This window comes from Trachymyrmex cornetzi, unplaced genomic scaffold (genome assembly GCF_001594075.2).
Source record: "Trachymyrmex cornetzi isolate Tcor2-1 unplaced genomic scaffold, Tcor1.1 scaffold422, whole genome shotgun sequence".
In the NCBI taxonomy this organism is placed as follows: Eukaryota; Metazoa; Arthropoda; class Insecta; order Hymenoptera; family Formicidae; genus Trachymyrmex; species Trachymyrmex cornetzi.
In genome coordinates this window covers 645845-672497 of record NW_017298983.1, presented here as the reverse complement: position 1 = coordinate 672497, position 26653 = coordinate 645845, and the positions used below count along the sequence as shown (strand labels likewise).

The 26653-nt window shown below is 32.1% G+C and overlaps 1 long non-coding RNA gene across 1 annotated transcript; it reads right to left on the bottom strand.

Annotated features, from left to right (window-relative positions):
- Positions 1 to 5304: 5304 nt before the first annotated feature.
- On the bottom strand, positions 5305 to 17354 carry LOC108764425 (uncharacterized). Its single transcript, XR_001940278.1, has 2 exons — positions 16277 to 17354; positions 5305 to 5504 (listed from the first exon to the last, which is right to left on the bottom strand). It is a non-coding gene; the product is annotated as an uncharacterized LOC108764425 (long non-coding RNA).
- Positions 17355 to 26653: the final 9299 nt, after the last annotated feature.

Below are 26653 nucleotides of genomic sequence, written 5' to 3'. Positions count from 1 at the left end.
TATAGGGATAGCTTACACTTTGCTAGAACAAGCGTGCGATCTGATCAAAACGTATATTTTCGAGTACATTGATCTGCAGTAACTTTATGCAGGGAACTTCAATGATTCTGTGCGTACTAAGAAATCATCTTAGAATCATGATATTTGTGATTATAGTTTCTCCATTCCTACTAATCACACAAAATATCACTCACATAGCGTCGCAAAGGTCACGAATAAATAATGCATTATTCGTGCCACGACCTAATATATGTGAGATATTCAAATGCCAGACGAATTTTATCTTGTACATAAGCGCGTTGAATGGATTTAAAAAACCAGATGAATTCGTAACGATATAAAACGATGTCGTTTTAGCCCCGTTTTTACAATATGGTTACCTAAAGATTAAAGGTTACCAAGAAATTCATGAATGAATTTCTTGATAACCTTTAATCTTTAGATAACCACATATTGTGAAAACAGACCTGCACTGAGAGAAAAGATTTTGTTAATTTAGCAAGCCACCAGTACCTTTAACCGGTGATCGGTAAATATGTAACAACAAATTATGTTGTTGTGATTGCTGCTAGTCTGCTATACCAACCAATTATTAGTAACAGAAACAAAATATATAGAATCTAACCTATCTTTTGGATAGACTTTAGCTCGTTTACATAGAATTCGTAGATGATCGTGGAGTCTTAAGTTGTAGGAAACCGATCAAGCACAGTCAAATATAGGGAGAATACTTAACTAGAATTAGTCAATTTCTTACGATTTCAGACCCTGCAATCGTCTACGACTTTTATATATATATATATATGAGCTTCTTATTTGCTAGCGATACTATTGATTATTTGTTACATTGACGAATTAATTTGCAATCGTAACAAATCGACTGTTTTTTAAATAAATATCACATTTGCTTTCCCTTGATTTGTTCCTATAACAAAATCTTTTCTCTCAGTGTGAGATTGCTGCAAAGTATCCAAGTCATCACTGCGAATAAGAATAGTTCATCGTAATTCAACATATAGATACGGGTTATTTTTAATTAATTTAATTTGTCGTGGTACACTACAAATAAATATTTCTGCTTACCATATCCTTATAAATTTATCTATTTATCAAGTTCACTCATACTAATTATTAGGGCCAGGATTAATATTTTGAGATCGTGCCAACCGTAACTAGCTGTCCCCATTATATCTCATCCCCCATCGCCGTAGCATTGTCGCTCCGTCGCTCGCCACGGCTTTGAGTGAGTGGCAGTGGAGAGAATCATAAAAAACGCGTTACGATCAGCTCGAATCGGTCGGTCAGCGGATAATCCGCGCGTGTGTGGTACGTGCTGCGTACGTGTATGCGCGTGCGTGCTGCGTGCGTGTGTGTGTGTGTGTGCGTGTGCGCGCGTGCAGAATCTACTAATTATATTATAATATATTAATTATATTAATATTTTCAGTAATATACTAGAAAAGGATAGCAACCGCTGGATGACCTTAATCTTGACATATATTGTCAAGGTCATAACCCTGAGTAACTTTCAACAGGTTTTAGCCGGTGGAGAGACAGTCGGGTAGACCTTAATACGTATATAGCAAAATATTTTTTATTTCTTAAACTTTTTTTGTTAATAACTTATTAACGAAGGACAAGCGCCGGCTAAAACCTGTTGGAGATTACTCAGAATCATGACTTTGACAATATATGTCAAGGTCAACACCATCGGCGATTACTTCCCTTTTCTGTAGTTTTACCACACTTCTTTATTATTTATACTAATTATATAGTAACTATTAGCATAACATCTTAAAAATTATCTCAAAAATAATGTATAAATATTGAGACATAAAAAGAAGAGATAAGCTCCGAATTTCTAAGATAATGAGAGTAATACTGCAATTATATATATATTAACGCAATCTAATATATAGCATGCAATTTATTTATGTATATATATACATATACATATATAGGGGAGAGAGGAGAGGCAGCTTTGTTCAGGGGCAGCTTTGAACTTTACAAATTAAAAATAAACTGTCCTTTTCTGCGATTACAAATTGTAATTTTTGAAATGTCAATATAGAAGTAGATAATCGTCAAGTGGTAGTTGCCGCGGTTGCAATTATTAATCTAATCTAGAAGCGCGTTTTGTGTTTTTGTGCCTTCGTACTAAACATTTCGTCTTGCACACGTAAACATTTTAAAATTAAACCATTAAATAATTAACATTTTGTTGTGCTATGTGTTTTTTTATACATCTATATCTATGTAATAAAGATGAAATATTTGGTTTTAATCGATATTCTGATAAACAAAATAAGATATTTTTTCAATGTAACTGATAGGGATAAACTTGAACAAATAAAATCACGGGGCACCTTAGAACATTTCAATCGCGAGTTACGCACACTGTTAAATTTTATAGGGTCAAATTAACTCAATGTGAGTCGCCACTGCTCCTACTAAATATATCGTTATTTTTCACTAAAATGATAATTAAATTTGACACTATATAACGTTAAATTGATACCGTATAGTGTCAAATATAACCATTGTTTTAGTAAAAAATAACGATATGATTTACTATTATTGAGTAGGAGTAGTGGCGACTCACATTGAGTTAATTTGACCCTATAAAATTTAACAGTGCAAGCTCCCATAAAGCCCATGGCACATGAGTAATGATAAATATACATACAAAAATGTAAGACAGTAAGACGTAAACAGTAAGGAAATCATAACATTGGATTTGCTACTGGCCTTGCAGTCTCTACTGTCATTGGCCAATTTGCTTACTGCTTACGTTATTGCCTTACGTTTTTGTATGTGCCATGAGCTTCCTTCGCGGCTCGTAGACACACATGATAAGATTACGTTTGATTGTTGAGCGTCGGACACGATCTACATATTATTATAAGATTTATAACGCAAGCATAAAGATAAAGACTTTCTATACTGCAGATTTATAATTACTTTCGACAATATAACAGGTACGAATACACAGTTTTTAAAATATCTTTCCACACTTAATAGTTATCCAAGTTATTACAGGACACAGCTTGTAACCTATAACTTGTATACAATACCTACATGTATACAGTAGAACTTGAAGATTATCTAATATGGTTTTTTTAATCTCTCCCGAATTGTCCGATATAGGGCGCTTTCGAGCAAGAAACGCAGACGATACAGTGTAACACAGTGAATCATTACATCCTTGTTATTTACTAATATTAAATGAAGATGACATGATCTGTGTCATATTGTGCCACTTGCTGGAAAATATCACTCATTATCGAGTTCTTGTGATGATAGCGTTACGCGTATTCCTACTAATTGAGATGCGAAATATTGAGAAATCGCTTTATAAAAATTTTTTATAAGAGGGAGTTATAAGAGTAAAAAGAGATAGTCTATTTATTATAAAACTTAAATTTAGATAATTTAAGATCAGAGTTTAATTTATTTTTAATTTTATTTTGATTATCATAATCATTAAAAGTTCTTAACTTTCGTATTTCAACTTTTAATATATTTTCAAAAAAGAAACTTTTATTTGTATAAATAAATTAGTGCATAAGAAACGCTTAATCTTTCTTTTTTACAACGCGTTCAAAACTTCCCCAGGGTAATTCAAAACTGCCCTCAGAGGGGTATTTTTGAACATAAAGAGTGCTTTTTTAAAATATATATAAAATAATATATGTTATGATATTTGTTTCAATGTGGTTTATTATTATACATCAATATCTGTAACTAGCACAACAAAAATACAAATAATTTCATTACATAGTAATTTATGAGTCTGAGAAGAAAACGTGTTCAAAGCTATCCCCCTATCCCCTACACACACACACACAAATATATATATAAAATAAATGATAAATACATTACGGTTGCAATGTGCAGCATATTAGCAGAATTAAAAGTTTGTTTATTCTCAGATAAAGATTAATAGTACGGTCTCAATATAAAAATAAGTTGGAAATATAAATCAGTGTAACTCGAAATTTATTTGCGCAATTTTTCAAAACGACATAAAGCTTTTAATGTATTCATAAATATAATTTAGATTTCATAAATTGAACTGGAAATAACAAAAATTAAAAAATTAGCAATTCTTTGATCCAATCCTTAATTAATAGTTCACAGTATTCATGCATTGCCGATATATTTTTGACGAACCTCTCTAACGCGCGAGAAACTATACGTGATATTAAATTTTATTTCTATTTCGAAACGTTTCCAAAGACATCACACTTTCTAATTAGTCTTATTTTAATGATGTTAAATCGAGAAATATTACATTTTTTATACTTTGTAATTCCTCCTTCCAAGGAGTTAAAAATTTGAAAAAGTATTTCAATATATGTATAAAAAGTATTTCAATATGTGTTATAAAGTTTATATTATTTAAAAATTTGTTTATGCACACGTAAAATGTAACAAATTCGCTTTAAAATAATTGATCGCTGAGCTCTGTATTTTAAATCATTTGGAAATTGGAGCATTCTAAAGATATCGTGACTTCAGAATTCGCGTAATTTAAAAATTCCGTATATTTCTCGAAAAACATCATGATTTTTCATTAAAACTTAATGAAAATATATGTCTTAATATTACATATAAGAACAAAAAAATTTTCATGTTAATATTAGGTATGAGAACAAAAAATTCCATTTTAATATTACGTATGAGAACAAAAAATATGCATTTTTCTGCTGTCCAATTTGACAGCATGATATGGAAAAGGGGAAAAAAAATCCCTATATATTTCCAATTATCAATTGAATCAATGGCTGCGTTCAGCAGAGAAAGCAGCTTTGCAACTGTTGTAAAATTCTTGAATATTATTGGTTTATACATTTAGATCCAATAAGGAACTAAGGGCAAGACCAATCATATTGAAGAATTTTACAATAGTTGCAAAGCTGCTTTCTCTGCTGAACGCAGCCAATAAATATTTGATCAATTTTTTGCAACCGCAATGTTAACAAGTTTTCTATTGTCAAATCTTATGCCTTGAAAAAAGAAAAATACTAACCTCTGCGTGACTAATTTTTTTCACTTTATTCAAGTCACTCGCTCGTTTCCGAGCTATCTTGTCTGCCGCTACTCTCTGCTCCGCCAGAAAAATATAACAACCTACACATTTGCAGTATTGAAATTTGCAATACTTTTTATGTCCCTCGAGCACAACTTCCACTCCATGAACATAGCATCGCCCGCACATTGGTTTCTTTCGCCCAGTCCTCGTTCTAGGAATTTCTACTAACGAAGATAAGTTCTTTTTCACCTTGCCCATACCGCTCGATGAATATTAATGGATGAAAAGCCGATCTCCTGTTTCCTTGTCACAATAATCGTGATCGGCTTTCTTATTGAGATCGAAGAAACAGATTCGAACGTATCTGGTCTCGCTCAAATGAGATAACGGCGATAATTGTTATCCATTACTTTATATGTAGAATTGCAAATCCTTTGTATCGCCATCCAGATATCCATGACTCTATTTTCTGAAATACGCAATAAATTATTTTGATCGTTTAAATGATAAAAAAAATAATTAAAACGCAATTTAACAGTATCGTGGCTTATTTCGAGCTTTTTAAACAAATGACTTAGAAATAATATATTTAAATAGATACAAATAATTTAATATAACAAACGTTTCGGCTTATAAAACCTTCTTCAGTGATAATATTAATGTTATAATCCCCCTAACGAACATATGATCTCCTATCCAACGAATTATTTTAAATAATACTTATTACAGCAGAGGCGATGTGTTTAGTTCTTATATCAAAAGTCAGTATAGCATGTGATTGGAACTTTTGACTGAAGTACCTTTTTCTTCTCTTCGTAATGTTTCGTAATAGGGTAAACTAGGGTATTATGGCCATAATTTCTCCAATAATTGACAAATAATGCATTTTTATAGTCATTCTTAAAGATAATCAATATTTACAGTAGTTCATATGAGTACACTGTTCAAAATAACAATATTATAAATATTATTTAATATTTTTTCTTTCGCCTATCTGCAAAGTTTTGCACGTGTCTGCTAAAAACTGTTATGTCTAATAAATTACAGTTAAGCTGCCATAATCAACATTACATACAGAATAAAGGTACGTAAATTGCAATGTGACCTATAATTAACACTTTTATTTTCACTATTTATTTATAAATACTATGGCTATCTTTCTTAATATCATGGCCATCTTTTCCCTAAAAATCAGATAAGATGGCCAATGCATACTTTGTAATATTTTGATAAAATTAAAGTTGTGTTAAGTATTTTCTCTTTAATTTCGATAGTATTTATTATTTTAAGCTTCAGTAAAAGTAATATCCCAAATATTGTTAAAAAATAACAAGAATAAATGTATGTTTTTTGCATTTTAAAAAACTATGGCCATCATACCCGAGTTTACCCTAATATGCTATACTGATTTTTGATATAAGAATTAAACACATCGCCTCTGTTGTAATAAGTATTATTTGAAATAATTCATTTGATAGGGGATTAAATGTTCGTTAGGGGGATTATGACATTAATATTATCACTGAAGAAGGCTTTGTAAGCTGAAACGTTTGTTATGTTAAATTGTATATTGAATTATTTGTTATGTTAAATTATATATTGAATTATTTGTATCTATTTAAATATATTATTTCTAAGTCATCCATTTAAAAAGCTCGAAATATAAGCCACGATACCGTTAAATTGCGTTGCAGTCATACGAGCCTGTATACTTTAATTTTAAAGTAATTAAAATTAAAAAATTGTTAAAAACTGTGACAATATAATCATATCCTAGTAGACACTAGAAAAAAAGAAAAAAAGGCGACTTGAAAACTTTTGACACATCTAAATTGACAAAATAATCGTGATAATATCAACTGTACGCAAATCAATTATTGTTCTATTATCATGTATGTGTAATATATCGTCAAATCAATGGAATACTTTATCTATATAAATTCATGATGCAAAGTAACTTCTATAATTTATTTTCGCGATGATTAAAACTATAATAATCAAAAGTCTGCTAACGTATTCGATTGATTTACATATGCAACAAACGTTACTTAGAAAATAAAAACATACCTAGTATTACAGCATTATATAGAATATAATGATCTGTATTCATTTCAAAAAGATAAAGATAAAATCTTTGATTAACTAAAGTAACTAATGCAAAATCGCATAAGTTTATCTGTATTGTAACTGGCACATAGTATATTGGAAGCAAATTAGCGGTGCTCGTATAAGTAATCTAATATTAAACAACAATTAAACATTACATGCGTATCGATGTTGGCTAGAACTGACGAAAAGTACGATATTATAAAAATATATCTCATGTCGTTTGTCCTAAAACACGTGCAACAACGAAATTCGGCAAGACTTATTACTCATGTTTTCAAGCCTTGAGATAAAAGATAGCCTGAAATGGATAGTGGATAAGCTCTGGATCTCTACAAAAATTATGATAAATCTTGACATGACTAAAACTACTTATAAAGGACGGAGAGTCACGACCTCCATGAAGGTAAAGATATGTTTCTCCTGGCATCGCTGCAGATGGTCATGGCAAGTGAGGTGAGGTAAAAAATACACTATACTAGAGAAACCACATCAAAACCTGTTTTATAAACATTTGTAAATAGTGAAAGATCGCAAATCGCAGATAAACAGGACACTTAATTATTCAAAATAAAACCAAATTCAGATTTCTTAGATTTCATAAAGCGTCTCTAAAAGATGTTACTTAAAACTTATTAATTTCATCATAATAATTTTATTGTATTTAACCATGATCATCTACAGAGATTAGAATTTAATGCAAGAAGCTTAAGTAAGAAGTGTAAAAACATCGATTCAAATATGTATGTGTTGTATGATGTATCTACACAAAATAAATTATACATATTATATACATATATAATTTCTGGTAAATATGACTAAACATAAAATAATAAAATTTGATAATTAACATAAAAACAAATTCTGATGTGCACAAAATCAACATTTACAAAAAAATAATAAAATAATAATATAGAGATACAATAAATTCGAATTAAAATTAATTATTTAATCTGTTTGCGTTAATTAATGTATGTACAAGAACAAAACAAAAGCTACTAGATGAAATGCTAATATGTTTGCTTTCGCCTATAAAGTTTAGCCCCTACTTTTAGAATTTAATTTATTTTGAGAATTATGCTGAATTGTACTAGATTTGTGCTTCGTCGTACCCGAATAATAAAATCGCAATATAAAAAATATGTTAAAAGTAAAAAAAGTGATTTTTAGGACAGTCTTCCACTTTGCGTTTTTTTTTTCAATTATTTAATTGTGCAAGGTTATGCTAAGTTGTGCTAACTCTGTGCTAAAGCATCACCTAATAACTAATGCGAACGTAAACGTTGATTGTATTCGGAATTGTCGAAAATTATTTTTTATCATAACTTCTGTTGTTATTATTATTTAAAGATAACACTTCAGCTTAGCACAATGTTAGCACAATATTAACACAACTTAGCACAACCTATAGCATAATTAAAAAGTTGAAACAAACATACAATGGAAAGTTGTCCTAAAAATCATTTTAATGTATTTTTCATATTATGGTTTTATTATTCGGATATGAACCTAGCAATTCGGGCACAATTCAGCACGATTCTCAGAATAAGTTACTCGTAACTTCGCATATAGGCTCTCGAATGCGAGAATGCCACAGAAAAAACATATTTTATGCAGAATCGTAGTGTACAACCAATTATTTATTATATCATTACATTTTCTAAGAAACATGGAATTACAAAGGTATTTATTATTTAGAATTTCAAACATACTTCCATTGAAACTAAAGAATAATATGAGTTGCAAATCACAATGCCGTATGTTATCAAGAAAGCAAGACAGACAAAATCATGCTGGGAGAAATAATTGCAGAAAAATTCATTACATCATATATACACGTAATTGTTATATTAATGTTTATAAAACATCCAAAAATAAAAATCATTGTAAATATAATTTTATATCTCACAAATGAGAGTCTCATAGTCGCTTCGAAATATACGTTATATGTATACGTAATTGTAGTGATATTGAACAAGTATACAATTTTCTTATATCTCTTATTGTATATTTTATGCGTGGTTATATCTCAATTCCGCCAGTATAAATCATTACAAAATGTTATAAACTGACAATTTAAAAAAATGGTTATAAAGCGAAATCATTAATAGCTAATTAATCATAATATTGATACAATTAGATTATACTTTTAAAATGCATATCTATGTATAAATCCCGTGATAAATATTCAAACTAAATGATAAATATTCTTTGTAATACTGGAGACTAAAATTATATTATTTCTTCCATTTATAATATATAAACGTATATTTCCTTCTGCAATTCTAAGAACAACATTTGATGATATATACTTCGTTGCAGCCCGTATTTGTTTCTCATTTTTAAACGTAGAAACATTTAACTCATTGTAAATTTTAGGTTTTAATATTACTAACGTTGTAGATAACCGTCAGCAATGATATAATTCCTATAGTACAAGTTATATTGGTAGTGATTGTTGCTCTTCGTTACGATAATAAATGGCGAGAATTTAAAATCCGTACGTGATATGCGAGTACCACTTATAGAGTTAAATAATTCACAATATATTAGGTGTTAAACTTAATTCCTGCCATTTATTCGTCTCCAAAATTGATTTGTTTCGAAGGGAAGATGAATGAATACCTTAATCAAAGTAATTTCCTCCATTTTCTACTACTTTTTCCATCTCTCTGGCAACAGGATAATCCCACGACGGTAGAACGCGGTGTCTTTCGAGGCGATCCATTCATCCACCCATTTTTGGACTTCGTTGTGACTGGAAAAATGTGTGTCCGTAAGTGCGTGTTGCATCGATCGGAAGAGATGGTAATCCGACGGTGCCAAGTCTGGAGAGTACGCTGAATGCGGAAGAACTTCCCATTCAAACTCTAGAAGTGCCTGCTTCACGCTTTTCGCGACATGCGGTCGAGTGTTATCATGTAACAAAATGACTTTGCGTCGATTGTTGGCTACGGATGATCTTTTTTGCATCAATTCGTCTCTCAATCGGCCTTTGGAGTAACATTTAACTCTTTCGACAACTCTAAACGTTTGAGCTGGATTCTCATCAAGCAATTCTTGCAGCTCGACATCTTCAAATTTTTTTGGCTGTCCTGGACGTTCTTTGTCTCTCACATCAAAATCACCGTTTCGGAAGCATTCAAACCAAACTCTACATGTTCTTTCCGATGGAATTTCATCACCATATACTTCGGATAATAAGCGATACGCTTTAGCTGCGGTTTTTGTGAGGTCGAAGTAGTGAAGAAGCACATGTCGGAAAAACAGCTTATCGCGATTCATTTTCAATCGATTGGAAAATCTCTTTGGCGTCGAGAAATCTAACCTGTGAGGATTGAATCACTTTCAGCGATGTTCTAAACTACAAAAGACATATTACTTCATCGTCGAAACTCGCCAGCGTTGGAGCCAGCACCCTCTAGTAGCGAGCGGCAAGAATTCAGTTTAACACCTAATATTTCACAGTTTCAACTAATCAATTATTATACATGTACATCGGTCTATATTAACTAGAGGTAACACAAAATTTAGTATAGAATTGCAAAAAGAATCCCGAATAGCGTAATAATTTTAATATCAAGATATTGAACTTGCAATAATAATATTAAAGGATATATTCATGCAATTGGTTACATAATCATTTAACTTTATTCGTGATTTTTAAGTGGAAGCATCTCCAGAGAGTTATTGAAAATTCAATATATTTCTGTAATTATCATCTTTTTTCGATTACGCTTTATTTTTCTGTTGTCAAAAAGATTCACGATATTTCTATTCAGTCTAGTATTGCATATTGCAAAGAACATTTATCTGCATAAATAATATGTAAAGATATCTTTAAAACTGAACTTTCTAGAAAATTTATCTTATGCTAATTATATATAATATATGTAACTGTACGCGGCGCGAGAGAGGCTCGAAATAAATCATACGTATACTGTGTTATCGGGATATCATCGCGAATGCGATCTCCGCGAATAGATTCGCGATAAAGCAAGAAGTACAACCGCATCGTGGTAGGAAGCGAATACATCCTGTCTAGTTACATTGTATCTCGTTCGCGCAACTTTTTAACTAACGATGACTTCCTGGCACGTCGACAGAGATGCCATCGGTACAATCACTCGCAAAAGTCGTACTTTCAGATAAACTACGAGAACAAAAAATTATACTTTCACAACACACACACACACACTTTCGCAGTTTCTTGTGTACATTATTCTCATTTGTGTTATCATCGCTCTACTGAACTTTCTTATGTAATTATTTTATACTATTCTGCTGTTTAATAAAGTATATGCTGATGCAAAAAGCATTAAAGTTACATATTTAATTCATATTTAACTTAAATGTAATGTTTCGGATAATATAAAACCATTAAAATTATATTAAAAATATATATTTATCTATTTAACACTTGCTTAAATACTTTCGCGAGTGATTGTATCGCGCGGGAGACCTCACCTAATCTAACTCAGATTTCTTTTTAACTTTATTCTAATGTGCCGTCACCGTCATACTTTAACCTGTTGATCTGTGTATTTACTGTTCTTATTTTTTCTAAGTTTTTTATTCAATAAATTTACTGTTACTATTATTTTTATTATTAATACTATTATTAATAATTAATCATCCTTATTTATAGAGGAAAGTCGCCGATACTGACATAGGTCTCCTAAAGTGACATCCCCTTATTTTTCGGAAACTAACTATTGCACTTTATTAATACTAATAAAATCACGATCTGTTTAGCTAATTAAAGAAGTACAAACTCATAATTCGTAGGTTTGTGGCTTGTTTCTATATCAAATCAGCTAAAAACGAATTCTATGAATGCGAAAATAAAATTCTTACGATTTTCTTTTGCAAATTGTGAGGTTTAAATAATAGTGACTATATTATTGATAATATTACGTCATTTTAAATACTTGTAGTTTCCGAAATAAGTTTTATTTATATTATTTTTTCTCTTAGTCTTTTCATAATACGATTTTTAGTTTAAAAGAGGGGTGCAGCGTAAACCGCCACACCTGTCCGTAAAACAGACCATGAGCTAACTTAATCTTTATAATGTTGCTTTATAGTGTCAAATAAGTCTATTGGAGCTGAAAGCAATCGTGCATATATGGAACAACTCTAGAAAAACTATGGCGTTATACAGGGTGGACCATCTGAAGTGATCGAGTCAAATATCTCGAAAACTAGTAGGGATAGAGAAAAATGTTTCAGTGGAAAAGTTTAGGGTTACACGGGGGAAGTATGGTACTGACCTTGAAAAATCCTTGGAAGGTCATTTTGAAGGTCATTCAGGGGTCACGATGGTTTTTTTAAATGGAACCCCTAGTTTTTCACCATGGGATGAGAAAGCTGGTTTCAAGCCCTTTACGAAACACTGGTTGTGGTCCACAATCCGCCCACTGGGGTCCGAGTTATGGACCATCAAAGTCATTGATGAACTACTCTTAGCGCTACCCAGGAACAACGACGTGGACGTGGTAGTTCTCTGTTTCCTTCGAGGTGCTTGATTTTTGTGAGTCCCCTTGCCTCTCACATGTGGGGTGCTGAACGCCGTTACAATAATTGTTCGAAATTAACTCCATTGAAAAGAAAAACATAAACATAAACAAACGAGAACACCGAGTCTCTGTTTATCATGGGTGGCAGTCATGTGTTCGGTTAACGATTTACTATTGGAAATCTCTTGGATTATTCCATTTGATTCAATCAGAGTTATGAATCAGTATCGACTCTCGAAAACTGTTGAAGAGTCGCAAAAATCAAGCACCCCACATGTGAGAGGCAAGGGGACTCACAAAAATCAAGCACCTCGAAGGGAACAGAGAACTACCACGTCCACGTCGTTGTTCCTGGGTAGCGCTAAGAGTAGTTCATCAATGACTTTGATGGTCCATAACTCGGACCCCAGTGGGCGGATTGTGGACCACAACCAGTGTTTCGTAAAGGGCTTGAAACCAGCTTTCTCATCCCATGGTGAAAAACTAGGGGTTCCATTTAAAAAAACCATCGTGACCCCTGAATGACCTTCAAAATGACCTTCCAAGGATTTTTCAAGGTCAGTACCATACTTCCCCCGTGTAACCCTAAACTTTTCATACGAAACATTTTTCTCTATCCCTACTAGTTTTCGAGATATTTGACTGGATCATTTCAGATGGTCCACCCTGTATATTTGCATCTTGCAGAACAGCATAAAGTAAATATGCATATAATTCAATAAAAATGTTTTATAACGTAGTTATAAGTGTAGTTATTAGCAGAGTTAAAAAGTAACTAGTTACTTGCGACTAAGTTACAATTAGGTCCGTTTTCATAATATTGTATATGGCTACCTAAAGATTAAAGGTTATCAAGAGATTCATTCATTGGACCTTAAGGGGATCCTAAAGATCTGTATTACCGCCTTAAACACGTATAATTTTTGTATAACGAATACTCTTTTTCTCTTTCACGGATTGGAAAATCATTTTCCAGGATTAAAGTATATGCATTAATGTTTGTGAAGTAGAGTCTACGCTGAGAATGATCAAAAATTTCGAAATCAATATATTTTTTTACCATTTCTTAGTGTAACATGGCGTCTCAGCTGTCAAGTCGTGACAACATTTGTTTGATATGAAAGCTTTGCAACCCGAACGTACGAAATAATAGTTCCCAAACACGTAATTTGCACGAACATACAACGTCAAGTTCTTAGAATTAGATTTAGACGCTTTATCGCGACGAATTCGTTGTACGAAAATTGACACGTATGTGTGACTGCGTGTATCATAGGCTGCGTGAGATATTGCTGTGGTAGTATAAAAAGACATGTCAATGTGCGGCGCGCGGCGCGACATCTAGTGATTTTTCGGAATTCGAGCTTTGCTTTAGGATCCCCTTAAAGATATTTTTTCTTTTTCAGTAACATTCTAACTTAACTTCGTTTCTTTTTCTCTAGCTGTAACTGTAACTAAATTTGTATGTACAATATTGTTAGTTACATTTCTTTTAGTAACTAGTAATAATTTAAATTACTTTTACAATTACTTTACACATTTGAAACTTATTTTTTGTCAATTTAATATGATTGGTTAAAATCTGAATAGGTGCGCTACTGCCGCTACTGGTTGTTAAAAGATAAAGGCTACATTCAGAAGACAAACAGTAATTTAATTTTGTTTATTGTTAACTTATCTCTCGTAAGCGAATTATCTGTACCAAATATCACGTTAATAATAGCGTTCTTACAATTTAATTCTCTTTATTGTCAATATTATTATCTGCATGAACGTCGTAAGGTAGTAAGTAAGCAAAGCGGTCAATCACAATAGAGAACGTAAAATTATTGTCTTATATTTTCTACTGTGATTGACAGATTCGTTTACTGCTTATATCTTACTGCCTTACGTTTTTCTGTGTTTCTGGTTTAACACTTTTTATCTTTTAAATAAAATAGTATAACATGTAAAATCGTAAATCAATCTTTTTTTTTGTTGATCCTAGCAATATCAAAATGTTACTTACGTTAGTTGTTTTACAATGATAACGGAAAAGTAACTAAAAAGCTACTCTCTGAGCAACTGTAACTGTAACTTGTTACTTTTTAAAATTGGCAACTTGTAACGGTAACTAGTTACTTTTTGAAACAAGAAAACTGTAACTGTACCTAGTTATTTTTATAAAGTAACTTCTAACTCTGAGGATTCATTATCGATATGATACGTATATTAATTTGCATTAATACCAGTTCATTAATTATAGAATATAATACAATAAGTAAATTTCATAATTTAACATATTGACAAAATAATATTTTGTTAATTATATGAGGCTGTTAGAAATATCTCTAATGCCCAATTTCTTCACCTCTAGATAATTTTATCCAAGAGATATCTCCCAGAATACAATGGAGATATCTCCTGGATAAGGTTATCCGCAACTTATCTGGAAGAAATATATATTGGGCATAATATATTTTTAATATAATCTAATATAAATCTCTCTTTATGCAAAAACTAAAACCACAAATTTCCAAGATAATCGCATATATTCGTAAAATGTTGCAAAAGAAGGAAAATTCTATCAAATACTGCAACGCAAATTGCGTATACATTTTTAGGATAATATTTTTCTTGCGTTCGACATCCGAATTTCGTTGTTCTGGCGCAAGATTACAGTTTTCTTATAAGAATATCAATGGCTGAATAAAAAATTGCGCAAAACCGGTAATTAAAGTGACAAGACTGAGATATAACTTTATAAACTACTGTAGGTCCAAAGTGAAATGAAACAAAATTGTATAAAGTTCGCAAGAAAGTGCAAGTTTCCTTGTCTATAAGAAATTGAAACTTCGCATCACTGAATTTGACAACATTGCGTGACACCGACTGCGTAAAATCTACGCGCGAGATTTCTCGAGATTAAAGCTTGATTCAAATTGAAATGTGCCTACGACTTTCGTATATTTTTTTGTGAATATGCTAATACTCGCTATTGTACAGTCATTAAAAGATAGCTGTATAAAAGTAACAATAGAATACTTCTCATTTTTTTTCGTTGTTACAAATACAATTCTGAAAATTCTGTAGAGGAAAAAATATAATTTAAAAAAAGGATGTTTTTTATTTTATAGTGTGTGTGTGTAATGTATATGTAATTTTTTCAGTAATAGTATTATGTCTAATTATTCTATTCAATAATCTTATTTACGATAATATCATTGCACTTAAACTAGGCATCATGATATATTGCCACACAAGGACCATATCAAAATACATTGTATATACAATGAATTTATAATGAATTTCTTCATTATAAATTATTCCATGAGTAATTGAAAGTAATTGAAAGTTAATACCGGTAACACTCCAGACGAAGCTGCGCGCGCAAAAGTAGAGTAACTTATTTTGATACGTATAAGTTTTTTTCAAAATAACTGTGCCAATTTAATTATTAATAAAAACGTTTTTCTTTTTTTTTTTACTTCTTTCATTACTATGCGTTGCTAATGGCTTTTCTCCTTTGGTAATAGGAGTTGTTTATGCTTTACCGAAAATTAGCGCGTGCGCAGCATTTATATTCAATTACAACCAGACAGGCAAAAACAAATTCTTTACGATGGAAGGAACTCACCCTGTCATCTGTCTTTCTTTCTCCCTTTCGCTGGCCCTCACTTGCTGTTCCGTATAATGAAGGCTTTGGATAAATTGACGGTGCTCGCGTGAGGGTCCACTGGCTCTCGTCACACGCGAGCAACACTGTATCTAGTAATCACGCGAGATCCGCCGGTGCGGCTTGGCGCGGCGCACTTGATCGAGAAGAATCCCTTTATTCCGTTTTTGTATCTCGCATGCGGAATTCTCCTCGCGTAATTTATCCGCAGCACCCTGGGTAAATCATACATACATCGAGTAAACGTTTTATCGTGGCGCCGCTTAACTTCGTTATGTGGTCTTTGCGATGCACTCACGTTGCGAGGGCACTTCACAATCGTATACGCAATACGAGCAACGGGAGCAGGAGGAAATTAAGAGAAGGAAGGGAAAAGCGCGGCAGGAAGTCTCCACCTCCGGAAATGGACAATTCTTTCCTCTTTTTCACCTTTCTCGTACGCTTTCTCGTATTCTCGTACCTCCTTGCGCACCTTTTTTCTCTGCTTTATTCTCTTACAAGAAAGATACGTGCATATATCTATATATACACGCACACATATTATATATATATATCTCTGAATATTATGCTGTCCTTCAAATAATCTTTTTATTTTTTTGTACCATGCAGATATGATCTATAAGCACGAAGGTGCAAGCCGGCAAAAGATAAGTAATAGCGCAACAATTAAAGCAGGCGGCAAAACCGCGGGCACTCGTGTCGCACACGCGCACTTCGTCCAAGGTTTCGTTTCTCCTCTGCAGTGCATATCATACTGGACTATCGCTCTTGGATCGTCCTTCAAATGCGCGTATCTTTCCTCTCTACCCGTGGTCGACGTTGTTGTCGACGTTATCAACAAATCTTCATCAATTGACAAATTCGCAAACTCCGAACTAGTTCCGTGATTTCCCGTGAAATCGCTGCGCGAGATGAAACTCCAACGATACTAACGTGAGATTGCAATGCGGTGGCGAAGAAAAAAATAGCAAAGCGAAACGAGACACACCGTCGGGATCAACCGAGAGACAGCTGTCAATACAATTGATGCGCACTTGCATACAGTCCGTAACTTACTAAGCCCGCTAGTAACCAGGGGTAGTGAACGGAGGGATTTTTCCCACCACTGAACCATCTCCATCGCAAGTGCAGAGGAGACCACGTGACTGGCTCGACAGTCTCGTACTCAAATAGAATGTAGGGCGCTATTGGAGCCCCGTATACATGTTTCGATAATTTTCTTTTAGTATAATATAAAAAGTATATTAAAAATTATAAATACATGAATATACATTGATATGTTATAAATAAAATTAATTGATTATTTTATTAACACATAAAAGTGATATTACCTTTCCTCTCTTTGCAGTTTTATAAGATCTTTAAATAAAATTTCTTTAAATGAATATTATTAGAAGTCTAGAAAAAGCTTTATCTATAAAAAATAAAAAATTACATTTTAGTTTAAATCCGTCTAAACATTCGTAAAATTTATTACGTAGATTTAAAACGATTAATAAATGTTATTATAACGATCTAACACAAGTAAAGTTTTAAGATTAAGTAATATAAATTAAAAAAATAAATTTTAGTTTTTGATATTCATTCTATTTATATATAAACATATATGTATATGTACGGCTAGATACTCTTTTCATTTTCTTTTCATTATTATATGCAGTTAGGTTATATCTTGCTTCTATTTTTCTTAAATTGCATTATCGCTTACGAAAATGTGTACAGTTGAATATGACGTTTAAATGTACATAAGTGTCCGCAATGTAACGAGCTCGAGTCCGTGGGTTTGCTAATAATAGACCCAAATAACTGTCAAGATTAGTCATTCCTACGGAACGGCAAATTACATTATGGGCGAATTACATTATTTGATCATTACCCAGTGAGAAATGATAATATAGAATCGACACCGAATCGATGTCGATTCGACGTCGAAATCATCAAATCGATGTCGAATCGACGTCGATTTCATTGTCATTTCTCACTGGGTATCTCCTGCGCGTATCATCTCCCTGATACTTTCTATTTCCCCAACATATGTATAAATGACACCACGTGTCTCTGTAGAACATGTACGCTACTTACAAATGCACTTAGGTATTACGCGTACGTCATTTAACACTGTTGCGCATGCGCAAAAAATTCTCTCTGTCTAACCCACCGATCTAATGGCAACGACGACACGATGCGAAATACGTGCTGGCCACGGGCGACATAGGGTGGGAATACGTCACGGTGAGAATAGCGGACACGAGAGTCGTATCAGAGGTGTGCGACGCGCGGGAAACGAAAGGTTGGGAAGGGAAGGGATGGCTCTCGCGCGACGATGTAGTGGTTGACCGGATGGAGGTGGTACGCGGCTTTGAACGGAACGTTGAGGTTTTACGATTGAATTCGTCCAACCGACAGAAACGATCTGCCGCGTAGATTATATTGCACTTATGCGACACAAACCGCACTGTCAGACGACTTCAATGACGACAAACGTTATTTTTTGCTATACTGTTTTCAGATCAGAAATGCAACGCTGATGATCATTGATATTCGTGTCTCGAATGTTATTGAAGCAAGCAAAAGCCGATTGAAATAATCTAAAGCGGAAATATTTCTGATAAAGGATTCAGAAGTTCTATATTTGCAAGCTGCGAAAAACAATTCTTTTTAGAGAAAAATTGAAGGCAAAATATATACGTGTGTGTTGTGACATATGTAATGATGAGAAATGTATGTGATGTGTGTACGGCAATTTAACACAATATTTATGTACATATTTGTATAAAATAATTTATGTATTTGTATAAAATAATTTATGTATTTGTATAAAAAAATTTGATAATCAAGATAAAAAATAGAACTCCTCTTCCCTATTCTAACTTGAGCACAGGAAAAAAACTCGCAAATAGACACTCTTATTTTTTACATTTCATATACATTTTGTTTCAATATATAATATTATTGACGTCCTCAATGATTATATTAGGTGTTGAATTTAATTCCTGCCGTTTTTCGTCTCCAAAATTGATTTGTTTTGAAGGGAAATACCTTAATCAAAGTATTATTAATAAAGTATTTTTAATTAGTAATAAAGTAAAAAATGGAGGAAATTACTTTGATTAAGGTATTCATTCATCTTCCCTTCGAAACAAATCAATTTTGGAGACGAAAACCGGCAGGAATTAAGTTCAACACCTAATATTACAATAATTATTTTAAGCAACTATTTTTATGATAATTATTTAGAATAATTTATGGTAGATATGTCTTTTTATACACCGTGTCGAAAATATCAACAAAAAGTTTGAAAGAATCGATATTAAGTTTTTCTTAAATATAAAAATTCTTGAAAATAGGGAAGCTAGAAATTATATAATATTGATTATATACGATACATGGAACGCATAGTATCATTTCTGTTGTTTCTGATATACATATTTATTATATTGGAGAAAGTTTCAACCGACATCTATTGCTATATCAATTGAAAAATTCTAAGAGTTTCTCAAAAATACCTCTTAAAAGAGTGTTAGATACAGAGATCTTACTTGAAAGGAGATCACATCAATGAAGACAAATACGTCATATATACAAATTTAAATAAATTTCGTCTGCTATCTCGTTTTTTAAATCGCGTATTGTTGAATCATTTCTGATATTCAATAAGGTTGTATACACGAGCTATTTCGATATATAGATCTAATTAATATATAAATTTTCAGTCGACACATCGCTGCATTATTTTATAGTTTATGACGATATGTTTCTTAAAAATTGTAGCGTAATATCCGTGTTTCAAAGTGTTGTATTGTATAATGGACAGCGATAGCATCATTGTTTCACGCCTACGTTTGCATCGTTTGTGATTGCCGATACGGCAGGCGAGCAACAATCGGTTGGCGTTGCAACCTAACTTTGGGCCTATTCCGTGAGGTTATAGTGTTGGCTTTATGAATGAATGAAATGCACAGACACGGAAGCGCCAAAGAATAAGAGAAGATTCAAACTGTATACCGATTACTGCTCCAAGTTCCATAAGAATTTGTTTTTTTAATTTAATAAGTAATTCCATCATGGAGAAAAATGATTTTGTTACACTGAGAAAAAAATGCTGTTGATTCAATTAAAGTCTATATTACGGGCTGTCACTAATATAAGTGATTAATTCATGTATATTTTTATTGATATAAAGGCATAAATTATTATTTCAATAATCAAGGCCTTTATGTCAATGAAAATATACATGAATTAATTACTTATGTTAGTAACAGCTCGTAATATAGACTTTAATTGAATCAACAGCAATTTTTTCTCAGTGTATGAAAGCAAAAGGATTACAAAATTTAATTGTCAAATTTGTTTGCTGTATATAGCAAACAAATTTGCATATTCGACAAATATTTTGCATTTTTTACAAATAATTTTTATACAACGACTACAATACAAAAAGAATAAATATTTGTTTGTAAATAATTTGATTTGATCAACAAAGTATTCTAGAAATCGTATGGTGGTAACCACGTAGGTAAGTACTAAGTACTGTACAATGCAAATTGAATAACTAAAAACATGTGTATTATATGGAAATACGCAAAAAATGAAATTCAAAGTGCATGTGGTGCGATATGTTCGTGAGAATAACTCGCGATCGTAAAACGAAGCTAGTTGTGGAAAAGGATTATATATATATATATATATAAGCTTTTATGTATTTAATACCCTTTACATACAGCATTTGCGCAGTGTAGGCTTCTATCCGATAGAAATTTTTTTATTCAAATATAACCGAAGAGATCGACACCGCCATAATAGTCAGATAAGTGGTAAAACATGCCAGCCCCACGTCTATATATCTGTTGAATTTACGACCCATTATTGATTTTCTCAGTCGTTGTAGCAATTACGTAGTTACTCATTGAATATTTTATTTCGCATTATTCGCATTATGATTGCCGTTATTAAGTGTTACCAGACAATATTTCAAGGATTAGTTATAACCGTCATTGAAACGTTAGATAACATCAAAAGAATATTGTTACAATATGAAGCATATCCTCAACGAGTTGCTTCTTCGTCAACATAATTTATTCACTGTTTCATCAGAAGATAGATAATAAAAATCGATTATTTTTCTTTATCATGTGACACTTACACACATGGATTAATACATCTTACGAGAATAATAATTCTCGAAGCAATATCTAAAACTTAAATAAAAAAATATTTACTTTTTTGTCTGTAAACATCGCGCAATCTTAAAATTTTAAAAATGTCCTAATCCACAGCAAAGAAAACAAATTCATTCAATTCGCTATGATTTTAAATCTTAATATCAAGAACAAATAGGTATGATAAAATATAGGTAAATCGATTCTATTAGCGTTTTCGGCCCGGCCAGGTTTGCACCAACCTGGGTTGGATTAATAGCGTTTTGTGCTCTCCTATTGGTAGAGCGGGTGACGTCAACCAATAGGAAAGATTAATCCGACCCAGGTTGATGCACCCGATCGGGCCGAAAACGCTATATTCTTCACATAGCACATGTAAATGTACACATGTATAGTAATAAAATTTTTAAAGTTATGTAGGCTGTCCCACAAAATTTGCGACTCAAAATACTGTAGTAAGACAGTTTTAAAAAAATTAAGTATTTTTAATAGCGTTTTTCATTTATGCATTTAGTGCACTTTAAAGGCGTTGTACAAATCGACATAAAGATGTATATGTTTAATAAAAATATAGAAATGAATTAAACCGCGAAATATTCAATACATTAGGGTAAACTCGGGTATGATGGCCATAGTTTTTTAAAATGCAAAAAACATACATTTATTCTTGATACTTTTTAACGATATTTGGGAAATACTTTCACTGAAGCTTAAAGTAACAAATACTATCGAAATAAAAGAGAGAAGTACTTAACAGAACTTTAATTTTATCAAAATATTACAAAGTATGCATTGGCCATCTTATCTGATTTTTAGGGAAAAGATGGCCATGATTTTTAGAAAGATAGCCATAGTATTTATAAATAAATAGTAAAAATAAAAGTATTAATTATAGGTCACATTGCAATTTATGTACCTTTATTGTGTATGTAATGTTGATTATGGCAGCTTAACTGTAATTTATTAGACATTATAACAGTTTTTAGCAGACACGTGCAAAACTTTGCAGATAGTCGAAAGAAAAAATATTAGATAATATTTATAATATTGTTATTTTGAACAGTGTATTCATATGAAAAACTACTGTAAATATTGATTATCTTTAAGAATGACTATAAAAATGCACTATTTATCAATTGTTGGAGAAATTATGGTCTATGGCCATCTTTTCCGTATGGCCATAATACCCTAGTTTACCCTCTATATTATGCTATTTAATAAAATACACATTTTACCAATTGAGATATCTCACTTTTACATTTAGATTAGAATAGTGTACAACAGTTTTAATGCACTGAGTGTGCACTAGTTCTGCCAATGAAAAACGCTATAAGTAACAATTTCTGAGATATAACAGTTTAAATATCGCCAATTACAGACTACGTTTAGATAAGGTTACTTGTAAGTATCAGTAAATGTGCCCTGAAGTTCGCGTTCACTAGCGCTCATTAATCTACCGCACGCGCGACTCATGGACAGGTGACCATCTAACTTTTCTAAACGTAGTCTTAACTGGTCATTTAAATCTTTATTGCTCTCTAAATCTGAATCAGTGGATAGTCACTAATTAGCCAGTAGCATACTTTGCACTGATAATCAGTGAAGTTCAACTAAAAAAGGAAGAATATTTGAGCATTATATAACTAAAATACTGATATTTGCACGTTAATTTCAATCTTCCAATACTATATTCATTGAATTTAAGCACTAAAACAATTGATTGGTTAGACCACACAATAAAGATTAGCTAGGTTAGGGATCTTATATTTAATTCACTGATTACCAGTTGCATACTTGGCACTGATATCAGTGATTATCCACTGATTCAGATTTAGGGAGTATCTAAAAAAATTACCTAAAATAAAAATTTATATATAATTTTTTACTTAATTTTGTTAGAATCATCATATTAGTACTTTAAGTCGCGAATTCTGGGAGACACTGTACAGTCTTTAAACTGATTTTGATAATAACATTAAACTTTCTATCATGTCATTTCCGTACTTTTCGTGCAAAAATTCATGTACAAATAAAACGTTCTTTTTTCTTATTATTTTTTTTTTATTATTACGTTTAATTGTCATATCTCTCGATAAATCTTTCGTCTTCAATCGTAAAGAGAGCAGTCAAGAAAATTTCTGTTGAGGTTATTGAACGAAAAGAAAAACTTCAGAGAGTATCGCGCTGAGAAAAGGTAGAATGAAGGAAGGACGTAGCGGGATAAGAATGATCGTAAAATGTCGACGAAATAGATCCAGGGTGCGATAGTCAGCATTCGGACAGAACAAATACAGATACATGCGATGCCACGGTTGATACTCCACTTGCGGCTGAATTTACTGATTGAACCGCGGCGTCCGTTCTTGCGGTAGAAACGGGTTTTACGCGTTCCGGAGATGCCGGTGCAGCACCGGAAGTATCCTCGCATGGGACGACAGCACCGAATTGTTTCGAGAAAAGATCGTAAATCTCTCCAGCTCGATACGATATAAAACGAGTGAATTTGAAATCAGGACTCTAATCTCGCTGAAACTGGGCATGCGACAGTAAAAAAGTAATGTTCACGTCCTTAGCGTGTCTCTCTCATAAAAACGTTATTGAGTTTTATGTATCGAGTAATTAAGATGGTGACGGAATTCTTATTACAGTTTATAAGTTTTTTATCTCGTAGATTTTTACATCTTTTGTGCACACAATTATAAATTACTTTTCGTTAATAATAAAATATGTTAAAATCAACATTTCTATGAATATATATGTCTTCATTTTCTTAGTATGTAAGACAAGTAAGAAATAATCTTTGAAAATTTAAATTGTTAAAATCAAAATCCATTACACAATTTAACTCAACTGATTTATGTAGAGCATATTAATATTACTACTGGTATATATGCATATTAAAATTACTATCAATAAACAATTATAATACGAAATAATATAATTTCTCTTACTTAATTAAAATAATTGATAAATCAGTTCAAATTATATCAATTCTACTTTTCTTTCTGTTCTTTCTATTAAAATATTCTATATTTCTGTACGAATAAATTACATTTTCAAATATTTGATTTCGAAATTTGCTTACGATTTTTTTACATTTATTGGAACGATATATCGTCATATTACGGTCACTTTAGAAAAAAAATTTGGTAGTCTCAATTTTGTTACTAAAAAAAAACTTGGAGCGTCTGGTAACTTGATAAACTTGATAGGCTTCGTCACGATATGCAGTATAATTTTTAATAACAGAGCACAGCTCGATAGCGTATTGCGTGACAAGCGAAATATTAGGTTCGTAATAAGTTAAGTTTCGTACTAAGAAACAGGTAACAAGAATAAAACGTGATAAAAGATATCGAACTGTACACGCCAACCGAGTGTCAAGTATCAAGACGGGGATTTGCGATATGGTCTGAGATCCATTGAAAATGTTGTGCGCTTGTAACGATGGCGCAGCGCATTCCATACGGTAACAGCAACAAGGAAAGCAACCAAAAAAGATAACGTCACATCGTGATTGGACGGAGACCAAATCGTTCTGATAAGGAATCATGAATTGTACGCACGTGGCATTTCGCAAGATATCTATCGTCGGGTGAATTCGATTTAAGACATATGACGAGCATTACACGAAAAGCAAAGATGTAACGGGACGTATTCAACCATATAATTATCGTCAAGATCGATTTTTATTGTGGCTGATACGAATCAAAATCAACTGAAATGCGTAATTTCATCGACCACCTTCAAAACTCGTAACTCATAATTCCGAACTGAGCAGCATGCATATATTTACTGACTTTCGCATCTTTATATATTTGCGGTTCTCAACCTTTCAGAACTTTCTCTCGACTCTCGAACACTGTTAGCTTAAGTCGCGGAAATAGTTTTGTAGATCATTTTTATCTCGTTATCGATTTATATTCCGAATGTGTATGCTATATGCATAAATTACATCAAATGAGAAGCCCTCAGCTCTATTTTGTCAATCAATGAATAAGTTACTTTATCAAAATTTCGATACATTATTAATCTCTACCTTTTTTTAGGTAAAGTCACTATAGTGGCTACTGAACAATCAAATTTTGAGGCAAGGATATAATGAAATAATAAATTATAACAAATATTACTTAGGAAAAACTGTAATGCCAGGTTTCCATAAGGTGTGAACATAAGCGTCAACAGGATTTTTTCCAGGCAAGGGCGTGATTCATGCCCCTACCTGGAAAACATTTTGTTGACGCCTATGTTCACGTTCGTAGTTCACGCCTTATGGAAAAACCCGGCATAAGATTTAAAAAATAGATCCTCGTCCTTCAAAGGTTAAAGCTAAAAAATACTAAACATATATATGATATATAGACTTATTTTTGTAAAATATTGTAAAAAATATATTTCAATATATTAAATATCTACTACCAAAAAAATTTCTTGTCTCTACAGTAATGTTTTGAAGAGCAAATGCAGCAAAAAGTTACGCTGTATTTTTTAAATTCTTGTCGATGTCGTATTACGTGATCAAATGCGTTGAGAAAAAAACTCACCATCTCGCGGAAGAAGAAATAAAAAAAGAATGAACCGTTGCACTCTCACAGATGCGATATAAACAGGATAAGCAAGTAACCAGAGAGGGCGAGGCAATAAAATACATAAGCGTAAGAGAACTGAATTAAGTAAAAGAAGGTGCGTATGTGTCGATTAAATTGCTCCGTGATCTGCAACGTAAAATACTCGAACACGGTATTAACGTGCATTTCTGTTAAAAAAAAACAACGCAAGGTCAATATTAATAAGCAAGCAATTCCATCAAGACAGATCAATATACACTTCGATCTGAAAAAGAATATAATATTGTATATTAAAAATTATTGCCTTTGTGTGTGTGAATTAATGTTCAAATAAAAATTTTATGCACAAATAAATAGACATTTGTGCTAATATATAAACGTATATTTATTCAAAAAACTTTCAAGCATTATTAAGCAACATAATTACACTAAAAAAAATTTCCGGACTTTATCCGTTCAAAAAGTAACAAACGGATATTTCCGATTAATTTTGATCGGATTTATAAGACTATCCGATTAAATTTATCGGATAGTCCTATAAATCCGATAAATTTTATCGAATAGTCCTAAAATTTGATCGGATAGTCTTATAAATCCGATCAAAATCAATC